Source organism: Theobroma cacao, chromosome 2 (assembly GCF_000208745.1).
Source record: "Theobroma cacao cultivar B97-61/B2 chromosome 2, Criollo_cocoa_genome_V2, whole genome shotgun sequence".
Lineage (NCBI taxonomy): Eukaryota > Viridiplantae > Streptophyta > Magnoliopsida > Malvales > Malvaceae > Theobroma > Theobroma cacao.
In genome coordinates, this window is record NC_030851.1 from 28,648,256 (window position 1) to 28,660,306 (window position 12,051).

Below are 12,051 nucleotides of genomic sequence, written 5' to 3' on the forward strand. Positions count from 1 at the left end.
ATAGTACCATTTGGTATAATATCGACTTTTGACGATTTTTCGGGCCTTTCCAAGTATGCAAGCATATTGTCAATCACATAAAGGACATGGCAAGTACTTTATAAGGTCGGGTTTGACATTTTCACTCTTTTCAACTTCATGGTTGACCATGGATTTTTCAACACTAAGGGATTAAATAATCAAAGTTTGAAATCAGGGGTTTTAGCAAGAAATTAAACTAAATTGCATTGTTTTTAACATAAGTGCATCATGATTTCTACACTTTCCTTATCATTTGCTTGTTCCCTTCCTATGTTCAGTCACTGGTTTTATACTCACTCTTTTCAACTTCATGTTTTCAGATTTAGAGGCCGTTGGGACCTAGATTGAGGTGTCCACTTGTATTCACCTTTTGGTAGGTACCATGGCATTCAGTAGCCGTACCAGTACCTAAAGTCACTCTGCTGGTAGTCAAGGGTCTTTTGCATGTGTACATGTACACTTAATGTAAATTGCTAAGACTTATGTTATAAACAATATATGTTTATTTTGATTAATGTTGCCACTATGAGTTGGCAATGGGTGACATTATTTTGGATGATATAAATGTAAGTAGTTGGTTGCCATGTTACATTTTTGAAATGATTATACTTGAGAATTACGAAATATGGCATTTAAAGTGATGGATAGAATGATGAACAGGATCATACAAAAAGGCTTGCTTGGGCTTAGTGGGTATGCCCATTGGGCCCATATGCCGGTCATGGCCCGAAAATTAGGCTGTGACAAGATGTTGGAGAAATATTCAAGTTCATATAAAAGCAAACACTTATCAATCTTTGACTCCTACTTTCTTCAAGATTATACAATTTATAACATGTATCATATTAAATCTATTTTGCATAATCAAGATTTATCCGTAAGGCTCAAGGGAGAGTAGTCATAGAATTATACACTTAATATTAAAGCAAGAATAAGCAGCCAAAATTTTCAATTAAGAAAAGCAAACAATTTTAGAAGCCAAGATAAGTCAAAGAAACATTCAATATATAAGCAATCAAACTTCTCGTTTAAACAAACAAAAGGCTTTTAGCATAAAAATCACCCATTCTCCTTTATGAGTGACTAAAGAGCAGTCATTCTTCAAGAATTGTTTGTCCTTGCTCTACCACACCTATAAGAGACATTTTTCATGTAATCTTTGGTATCCAAAGTGCTTTGGATCCTTGAAAGTTAGTCTCGTCACACAAAGTTCCTTTTGGAGCCCACACTTGCCTAAATTTATAAGTTAAACATTTTGTAATTGGACAAGTGTATGAACAATAACCAAAAAATATGCAATGAAAGGATTTGATCATTTTGGAAGATGAGGAATTTGTGAAAACCTTTTGTTTCCCATTTAATAAATCTTCAAATGTTCTTTTCACATCAAAATTTGCTTTTCCAAAATATTAATTTTCTTTTGGTTAGCTTCAAAATCCTTTTTTAAATTTTCATTTTTGATAACTTTATAATATAGAGTTATTTGGCCACATTTTGGATGTTAAAATAGCTAAGTCCTTGTGTTTTAAGTCAATTTTAGATAGTTTTGATGTTTTTGGTTAATTAGTTTTAAAGCATTTTAACTTAGTTTAATTCAAGTAATTATAATTCATTTTCATGTTGGCAGTCTTATTTTAAACCAATACTGATTTAGTCCTTGTGTTTGTAGGTTTTCAAATGCATAGTTAAATGCTGATGAACTATGCATTGGAGACTAAGTGCTGATTTTCACTAAACATGTTGTGATAATTTGAACATAACTCGAGCTACAGAGATCCAATCAATATTATTCTTAGATCATTTGAAATCAAATAGGCAAATCCTTAACTTTTATGTGTGCAACTTTGCCCAGATTAGCCTTGAGGTAAAAGAAACTTGCATTGGAAGATGAGGCACTATAATAGTTCTGCACCAAGGAAGCACAAGGAGTAGCATTGCAGCCTTGCAAGACTCAAGGTCATGTCCAAGGGAGTAGCAATGCTCCCATACTCGAGAAGCCAGCATGGCACCGATTGAAAGACAATGAAAAAAATTATAAGTCTAAAGTGCCACAGCGCTTATGGAGCAAGGCAACAGCACTCTGATGTGGATTATGAAAATTTAGTGAATTGGGAATTGAGTTTTTTAGGGGTTTTGGAGGCTATAAATAGGTGATTTTCAACAGCTAAGAGAAAGGGTTCAGAGAGGCAATGAACAACAATTTTTGAGAGAAAAGAAAAGGGTTTTCAATGAGGAAAATGAGAAGAAATCAAAGGAATTAAGGATCAAGAATCGAAAGAAGATTTGATATTTCATTACTGTTCATTTTCTTTCTTGTTATTTTATTGTAGAAATGGCCTTTTCTCTTGATTTACTCATGTCTGCTATAAAAACAATGATGAACTAATTTTGTTTTCTAGGATTATGGGTTATTTCATTATGTAGTTTCAATATTTGATTTTTCCTTGCTTAGTTTTAGTGGAAATTGCATGGTTTATTCAATTCTGTAGTTACTGCTTTTCACTACTTGATCACCAGTTGAAATGTATTAAGTCTCTAAATGGAACTCGCCAAAGGGAGTTTAGAAGAGACTACCGTTTTGAATACCCTTTGTTCGATTTACTTTGGAGTTAAGTGATAGCTTCATGTTTAAGATAGACATATACCTAAATACCTTAGGCTGGCATATTAGAATACGATCATAATGAACTTTTTCTAATTAATTTGCATAGACATATGGGATTAATTTGGAAAGGTATGTGTGCATGATCTCAACAGAGATGTGTACATAATGTGGAGTCTAGGTTAGCTATGTACTCCATTAATATAAGTCCAGGAGAATGATTAAATTCAGATGAAGTTTTGAAAAATGCCATAATCCTAAGTTTTGAGTAAATATTTCTTTTAGTAATATTTTGTTATTCTTTAATTATTTAGTTAATTAATTAGTTTTCATTTAATTAATCATTTGAAATCGAGTGCTTGGATAGGGCTATTTTGTTCTAAATTTGATACATAGTGAAAAATGGGTACCAATCTCTATGGAAAACTATACTTTACTTACCTTTATATTGCTTGTACGACCATGTGCACTTGCGTGTATTATACCAACAACAATTTTTTTTTCCAAGTCAAGTTTTGTTTTCACCAAAAATTCATGTTCAACGTTAATTATGGAAATGGTTTTCTTATTTTTCAAATTAATTTTCTCAAACTCAAATGCTAAATCCTCAAAAGCATCATGCAATTCATCAAAGAATATGAATTAAGTTCACAAAATGAAGAAATTAACTTTATCTCTTCAAGAGCCATGAGGCATAATTCAATTTTATTTGAGGTGTAACACCCCGTACCCTCGTATAGAAGTCCATAAGTCCTTATCAATAAGTTAAAGGGTTAATTGACGTAAATTTAAGTGTCAAAAAGCAGTGATCGGTGAAAAGAATATTTTGGAATAAAATATTTCATATGCAAGGAAATAATAATATTTTTATCGAGGATGAATTAGCAAGTTAAAAGGCATTTGGAAGTGAACTAGGACAAAGTGAGACATTTTACATCCCGAGGAGACAAATAGAGAATTTTGGAATGAAAAGAAAGAAAAGAGGAAAGGCTCGGGTAGTGAGGGTTTAAGAGAAGCTGTGGGGGAAATGAAGGATTTCTTGCCTTTTTCTTCCATTCCACCCATTCTTTGATCCTTAGAATCTCAAAGGTACACATGCGCATAAGTTTTAAGGATTGATTCAAAGGCATTTGAAGAAATATCAAGTGGGTTTCAAGATACAAGAGAAATAAGGTAAGACTTGTGGCTTTAGCTTGAATGATCTTTGAAAATGGATTGGTAATTATACGAACTATTTAATGGCAGCAAAGATTGGCTTCATTGAAGAAGATTTGGTGACATGCAAGCTATCAAAACCGTGGATGTATGGTGGATTCAAAGTGAAAGAGAAGTGGTAAGCATAATATTGTGTTTTAAGCCCACGATTGGTAAGATCTTTGAAGAAATAATTCGTGAATCATGTTGGCAGCTTGTTGATTAAAGTTTTGGAGGAACCTTGGAGTGCATGTGCCGATCAAGCAATCATTAAGGTAAAAATAAATAATGTTTTAAGTATAGTTGAGAAATCTTGAGAAAATGGCTATTGTTGTGTGGTCGGAATCTTGAAAGGTGCATTGTGAGGCATAATGGTTGTTAAAAGGATCTAAAATGCATAAGCTTGATGGACATGTTAAGTTTGCTTGTTATGTTGTTTGAAAGAAATGAAAAAGGAATAATGTGGATGGAGGATTGAGAAATAAAGCATTGTAAATTAGATAGACAATTATGCATGTAAACTTGGCAATAATTGAGTGAGATTGAGAATGATTGTTGCTGCCATATATGTGGTTTATGTTGTAAAAATATAAGATGAATTCGAATGAAAGTTGCTTGCAAAAGTTGAAATGAACACTTAATGTCGTAAATAAGTTGCTGGTATATATAATATAAAGAATTACGCAAGTAAAAGATACAAATTCCTTTAGTAAGAATATGTCAAATGCAAATGAATATGCAAAGATTAAGTGAGAAAGAATGGTGATTCTAGCATGATGTGAGTTATTAACAGATGGTTAATGTTTGAATGAAAAAGAAGAAAAATGAAAATGATAACCACTAAGTACATTAAGCTTGGTTTATTGCTAGGAAGTGTACAAGTGGAAAAGGATTATCGTGGTGATAAACTAAAGGAGGAAACGTAACCGGATTAGTGGTGAAGTAATATCCCGCCATTTTGAGGTGATTAGGGGGTGTTTATTTCAAATCTCCATACTATATATCGATTTACGTTAATAAACGTTGCCGATTTTTTTATAAATGCGATTGTGGATAGCATAAGCTATTAGCCTTGTTAGGCAACCTTAAAATGGATTTACAATTATTTATTTATTGTTATTGTGGAAAGCATGAGCTGGTAGAAACCCTAGGAAATTGTGGATGTAAATGATTTGTAAATCATTTGTGTAGAATATATATATATATATACACATATGTAAAGAGTTTTAGAAATCAGGAAACAAGCCTTTTGCACTGTTTTGAATAAAAAATCCGTGCCTTGTATCTTTGTGTGAATACATCGTTAAATGATTTTAAATACAAACTTTTGAGAACCGATTTTATTTCGATCCTTTTACAAGTGTTTACACAATGCCATTTAATGTGAAAAGCAATTGGAAAGATTATCGAACCTTGATTTTAAATAGTTTCAAGAAAAAGTCTCGAAAAACCTCGATTTGGTTTTAAAAAGGTTTTGACAAACCGAGAGCGTTGAGAGTAGGCCGAATGTCACATTGGGATAATGTGACCCTTATACACAAGTGAGCGCTAGCTAGAGAACCTTTGGGTCACTGACAAGTTATTAGACGTGGCTGGGGCCACGGTCTGTGATGTATATGTCACAGCCTAATTTTCGGACCATGACTGGCGTAAGGGCCCATGGGTTTAGCCCACTAAGCGCAAGCAAGCCTATTTATATAATCTTGTACATTAATCCATAATTCTTTAAAATCCATAATTCGTAGTGTTCCAATATAGTTCCTTTGAAAACAATTCATAAAACCCCATCATGCATTCATAATGGCATCATCAACCATTATATACATATAAAGATTAACAAATGAATCTTAACATTATATTGGACCTTGATTGTCAGCGGAGTGACTCTAGGCACGATTGATAATCCTTAGTGGCACGTTAAACCTACAGAGCAATGTATAGGGAGGAGCACCTCGTCCTAGGATCCAATCACCTATAACTCAAAAAACCTAAAACATGAATTTTAAAAAGAAAACGTGAGTACACACTCAGTGAGTGAACATAGGAGGGGAACAAGCAACATTAAGGAAGGTTTTAGAAAACATGATGCACTTGTTTCAAAAACAATGCAATTGAATTAATTTCTTACTAAAAAGCCCTCATTCAAACCCTTGGTCACTTAGTCACTTGATGATGAAAAACTCATGAACAACAAAGAAGTTGAGAAGTGAACACTTTAGTAGAATTCAAGCAAGTCAAGCATAATAGATTGACTCTCACCGCAGCAAAAAGGCATTCTCACTGCAACGAAATTCTGGCCAGATAAAATCCAAGGGGCTTTCATTGCCACCGAGAATATCCACTCATGCCACATTGCACATTAAATTGAACACATGGACAATACTCAAGTTTTCATTATTCATTTCAATCATATGTTATAATCATAAACTTTCTATCACATATACATATAGAAACATATATACGCATGTACACCACCCCACTTCATTCATCATCATGTGCACGCCCTACTTGCACATTTCCATATCATCATCATCATCATCATCAGCTCATGTGCACTCCCTACATCCGCACATAGCTGTGCATAACATATATTTATATACATACATACCAACATAATATAGGAGCACACAGATTCATCCTTTTACACATTTCACATTTTCACAAGATCGAGACATTTTTATCAAGGGCTTGTTCCCTGGCACACATTTTTAAAGAAAGGATAGATAAAATCATTCAAATGTTTCACCCAAATACATTTACATTTCCCAAAGCAAATTTTGAAATGCAAGTTCACTCACCTGGCAACAATGAGATATTAAGTCGCTATTTGTTTGGAGGTGTCTCTAACTATTTTCACTGGTCGATCGCTCATTATTTACTCCACCACAGTTCTCTAACCTTGACTTTGCACTTCCTAGCAATAATACGAACTCAATATATTTAATTACATACATATACAGGCAGCACTTCAATCAATAATCTTTACTCAAATTTATATTTTTCATCCTATCATGAAACCATCTTCAATTAACTCACATCTTAATACATTTTTACCAAAATTACTTATATCCATTGCTTACGAAATTCCTTAGATTATATCACTGGCAACTTATTTATGATTTCACGTGCCTACTTTAACCTTTCTAAATAATTTTTGCCAAAATCCATCTTTATATTTCCACACATAATCCACATATATGGTAGTAACAATCATTCTCACTTTCACTCGATTATTTCCTAGTTTACATGCATCGTTATCTATCTAACTTTCAATACTTTGTTTCTCAATCCTCCATCTACAATATTCCTTTTTCATTTCTTTCAAACAACATGCCATACAATCTTAATAATTTTCAACTAGCTTAGGCAAATAAATCCTTTCAACAACTATAATTCCTCACAATATTCAACTAAACGTAGGCTTTAAAACATAGTGTTAAGCTTACCGTTTTCGTTTTCCACATTGAGTCCTTCATGTACCCATGGGTTTATTGGCTTACATGTTACCAATTTTTCTCCCATCAAGCCAATCTTTGCTACCACAAGACATTTCTCTAAGTTACTAACTCATTTTCAAAGACTACTCAAGCCAAAAACAAGAATTCTTACCGTTCATTGCTTGAATCACCAAAACCAAGCTTTTTCTTCCTTTCTCTCTTTTTCTTTCTTCTCCTCTTAAGGTTTAGATGTGTTGGAAATTGGGGTTAAAGGCTGTAAATTTAGTGCTCAAGAAGTTTGGAGAAGAAAGGAAAAGAAAACATGGAAAGGAAAGTGAAGAAAACTTGATTTCATGGTGGATAAAGAGAAAATGACATGGAAGCTTCAAGAATGGTGCAGAGCATGGATAAAGAAGAAGAAAAATCTGGTGGGGGAAAGGATAATGTCACGACCCGGAACCATCCTTGAGTCTGTGACAACCGTCGCGATGTTCCGATAGGCACTCATCCCCCGAATACCATATCGAGACCTCGCAAGGCTTTCGTATCAGTTTCTTATCTCCCTTGTGGTTAATCGTTGCCAAATGTTGTATTTTAGAGGCTTTTAAGCCTTTTTCCTATTTAAAATAGTGGAAAATAAAATTTCACTTCACAAGGGCATTTTGGTCATTTTTCGTCAAAAATTTCAAATTCGACCAAAATGTAGTACTTAAACAAAAAATGCATATTTCGAAATCGAAATTAAATTTGAATGTCTAAAACGTGATTTAAAATGGAATTATAACCATTTAAATAAAATAAAAATATTCAACAAAATATTCAATTTTTATTTTTACAAATTAACATTTATAGAGTATTCTGAAAATGATTTTAGTAACGTAAAAGTTAAATATATTTATACAAACTATAATACGGAAAACCAAAGTATGAAATTTAATTTACAATGCTACATGGGCCCATAAATGAACAAAAGTAGTAAAGACAGTAAACCTATAGTTTTTTAAGTAGTATGGCCAACTATAGTTCTCGACGATGTCTGCTATCTACAGGCTAACCCGGCCTGAAATGATGGGATAAAAAAAAGAGGTGAGATTATAAAATCTCAGTGAGTAAACAAACACCATCTAAATAATCTAAAAGCGAGTAAAGGGAGACAATTAAAAATAATTCATTTCACAAATTTTTCAGAATTCACAAAATCGAATAAAAACTACTCTAGATAATTCAGACGATAATAGGTTTACTCACAGGTTCCAAAAGTTCAGATTTCAGGTGTACTCAGCTTAGTGATCCCCAAGCGTAATTTCCTTGCCTTTGTAGAAGGGCACACCACCTTGACACAGTATAAAATCAAGGAATTTTGTACGTTGCCCTTAAATTGAAATAACTAATTTAGATCACTAATGCATGGTATGAATGCAAAAGGTCTAAATTTTGCCTAAACACCATATTGACCTATTTCGATCTTTTACCCGATAAATTAAAATACACATCCAATTTAGCTCCAATTGATCCCATTTCTTTTTCTAATGCTTCAAATCACCAATGTCCAGCCAAATAACCCAAAAATCAACAAAGCCACATTCATATTCCTTCTTGGAAAAATTCGGCCAAAATGGTGCATCATTGTCATAATTTTTCCTACTTGATTTTCTTTCCATAATTCATTAATTTCCATATCAAAAACCATGATTTCATAATCAAATAACCTAAAATGACATCACATTCTTCCTCACCATTGACTTGAAAATTCAGCTAAGGCTAGGTAATGGGAAAAATGAATGTTTTTCTACATATTTTGTTCACTAACATGCTAAACTAACACTAAACACTAGCATATATCAAAATCAAATCAATACAACAATTTTCTCTCTCTAGACCCATATGACCAGCCATTAAATCACCATGAAAACATGCAATTTAATCATGAAAAAGAAGGAGAAATGCTTGGGAATAAGAAAACTCAAGCTTAATAGAAAAAATCTCACCTTTTTCACTTAATTTCCTTGAAAATTCACACTTTTTCTTTGATTTTCTCTCTCTAGGGTTTTGTTTTTGTTTTCTCTCTCTTCTTGCTGGTTTGGCCGGCCATGGGGTGGAAGATGGGCTGATTTTTGTGCCTTTTAAAAAGAAAATAATAAATTAATAAAGGATGACACGTGGCATCATGTCAATGGCTCGTTTTTAAAACTTAAAAATTTTAATCCTTTTATTCTCCACCACACAATTAGTCAATGGTCAAAATGAGAATAAATGAAGACCATGTGCTGGACAAATGTCCTGGTGGTGGAAAATTACTATTTTGCCCCTAGGGTGGCAAAATTACCATTTTACACCTATGCTTTGAAAAATACCAAGAATAAATTTTTTTTTTACTTCTTAATCCTCAAATCATACTCCAATAAGTCAAATGGGGCCAAAAATCTTTTCTAAAAATTTCCATTTTGTCCTCAAGTGGTAAATGACCATTTTGCCNCCTTTTTCACTTAATTTCCTTGAAAATTCACACTTTTTCTTTGATTTTCTCTCTCTAGGGTTTTGTTTTTGTTTTCTCTCTCTTCTTGCTGGTTTGGCCGGCCATGGGGTGGAAGATGGGCTGATTTTTGTGCCTTTTAAAAAGAAAAATAATAAATTAATAAAGGATGACACGTGGCATCATGTCAATGGCTCGTTTTTAAAACTTTAAAAATTTTAATCCTTTTTATCTCCACCACACAATTAGTCAATGGTCAAAATGAGAATAAGGGAAAACCATGTGCTGGACAAATATCCTGGTGGTGGAAAATTACTGTTTTGCCCCTAGGGTGGCAAAATTACCATTTTGCCCATATGCTTTGAAAAATACCAAGAATAAATTTTTTTCACTTCTTAATCCTCAAATCATACTCCAATAAGTCAAATGGGGACAAAAATCGTTTCTAAAAATCTCCATTTTGTCCTCAAGTAGCAAATGACCATTTTACCCCTAGATAGTGAAAATTTCGGTTTGACTCCAAATTGATCCTTGAACTCCAAATCACCATATTAAACCATTATGGGAGTTTAATATTCTTAATTTCATCTTAAAGTCTCTATTTGATCTAGTTCGAGACTTAAATCAACTTTGTTGTACCTCTAGGTACAATATCGACTTTTGTAATTTTTTTTCGGGATTCTCCTAACATGCAAATATGCTATCCATCACATGTATGTCATGACAAGTATTTTATAAAGTCAGGCTTGAAATCTTTTCCCCTACTTGAATCAACCATATGATCCTTCTTCATGTCTGATTTCGATATCTGGCTATATATTAATATTTTAATATTATTTCATTAATAAAATAATATTTTATTCTAAAAATTTTATCTTGTCTCTTTGGTTCTCAAAGTTCCTTATTGTGCCTCAATTCACATTCGACCAACTTTATTTATTACCATATCAAAGTATGTGGCATTTCAAATAAGGTCGGTCTTGGCCTAAAAAAATCATAGTCATTCACATAAAATTATCGTTTTGCCCTTTTTGTTTCCTTTCATTTTAATTTAGTCCTCCCAACACTCATTTAACTCTAATTTTCTTCTAATATCTTCTTATACACATGTACAAACAAAGTATAAAGTTTGTACTCCAACGCAGTGTCCCCATAATATTTATTTGCTTGCGCTATCTTTACTTAATAAAGACACGCGACCCCATTAACGTCATTTTTGTTTGAAATTTTTCTCATTTTTCTTCTCCCCCACTTAGATTGACCATATACTCCTTCTTCATGAAAAATTTGGACACTGAATAAAATATTAATTTTTTAATATTATTTTATTTCAAAAATTTTCTCTTATCCCCTTGGTACCCAAAATACCTTATTATGCCTCAATTGACTTCTGAATCACTTTTTATCTCACAAATTCTTCTTTGATAAAAATATTATTATTTTTTTATTATTTCCTCGTGTGCGGAATATTTTATCTCAAACTATTCCTTTTATCTTTCATCATTTCTAAACATTATAATTAGCCTCAATTGTCATCCAATAAGCTTTATTAGTCACCATATCAAAGTACTAGGTATTATAGTATACATGTGGCTAGGCCACAAGATGTTATATGCGGTTGCGATCGCTTGATTTCTCTAATGTCGGCCAACATCGTCGAGACTGCCATGGCTATGGGAATCTGGTGGAGTGGAGCTCCCGGATGTTATTGTTGGAGTAGGATCTTAGTGAATTAATGTGATTGTGTAAAGCATGGATTTCAAAAAATTTCTTTTTATAAAGGAAACAAGCAATCCAATTACACAAACGAAAACACACATTATTATTATTACAAGCAATATAATCACATCAAAAAATAAAATAAGAATCTATTAAGTAAGAAAAACCATACCTTTATTTTGAGATTCTTATTTTCGGACACCACCACACCAATGAATGATTTCTCGACCGAATAAGTTTACCTTTTATTCTTCAAAAATACTTTCAACTTGAACCTTGAGTGGACAAGGTGTGGAATGCAAGGCTACAAGATGGCAACCGATTTTATTTTTTTCTCTCTTTTCTTTGAAAAGCTTAGAGGAGGAAAAGAGAAGAGATGGCTAAAACTTTTGTTTTTTTTAAGAAAAAGTACGTTCTCAATATTTTCTTTTAATCTCTTCTCTTTTTATTAAAACTCTTGCTTCAAAGGTTTAATCAAAATGAAACACCTTCGAATCAATCTTGACCATCCATTCAAAGTTATGGAAGCATCAAACATGCTCCATAATTATCAAAATAAAAATTAAAGAATAAATAATTTAATTCTTTAATTATCATTTAGAGTT

At 32.7% G+C, this 12,051-nt stretch overlaps 1 long non-coding RNA gene across 1 annotated transcript; it reads right to left on the minus strand.

Annotated features, from left to right (window-relative positions):
• Nucleotides 8,112-9,284, minus strand: LOC108660819. Its single transcript, XR_001926511.1, has 3 exons — nt 9,243-9,284; nt 8,503-8,587; nt 8,112-8,314 (listed from the first exon to the last, which is right to left on the minus strand). It is a non-coding gene; the product is annotated as an uncharacterized LOC108660819 (long non-coding RNA).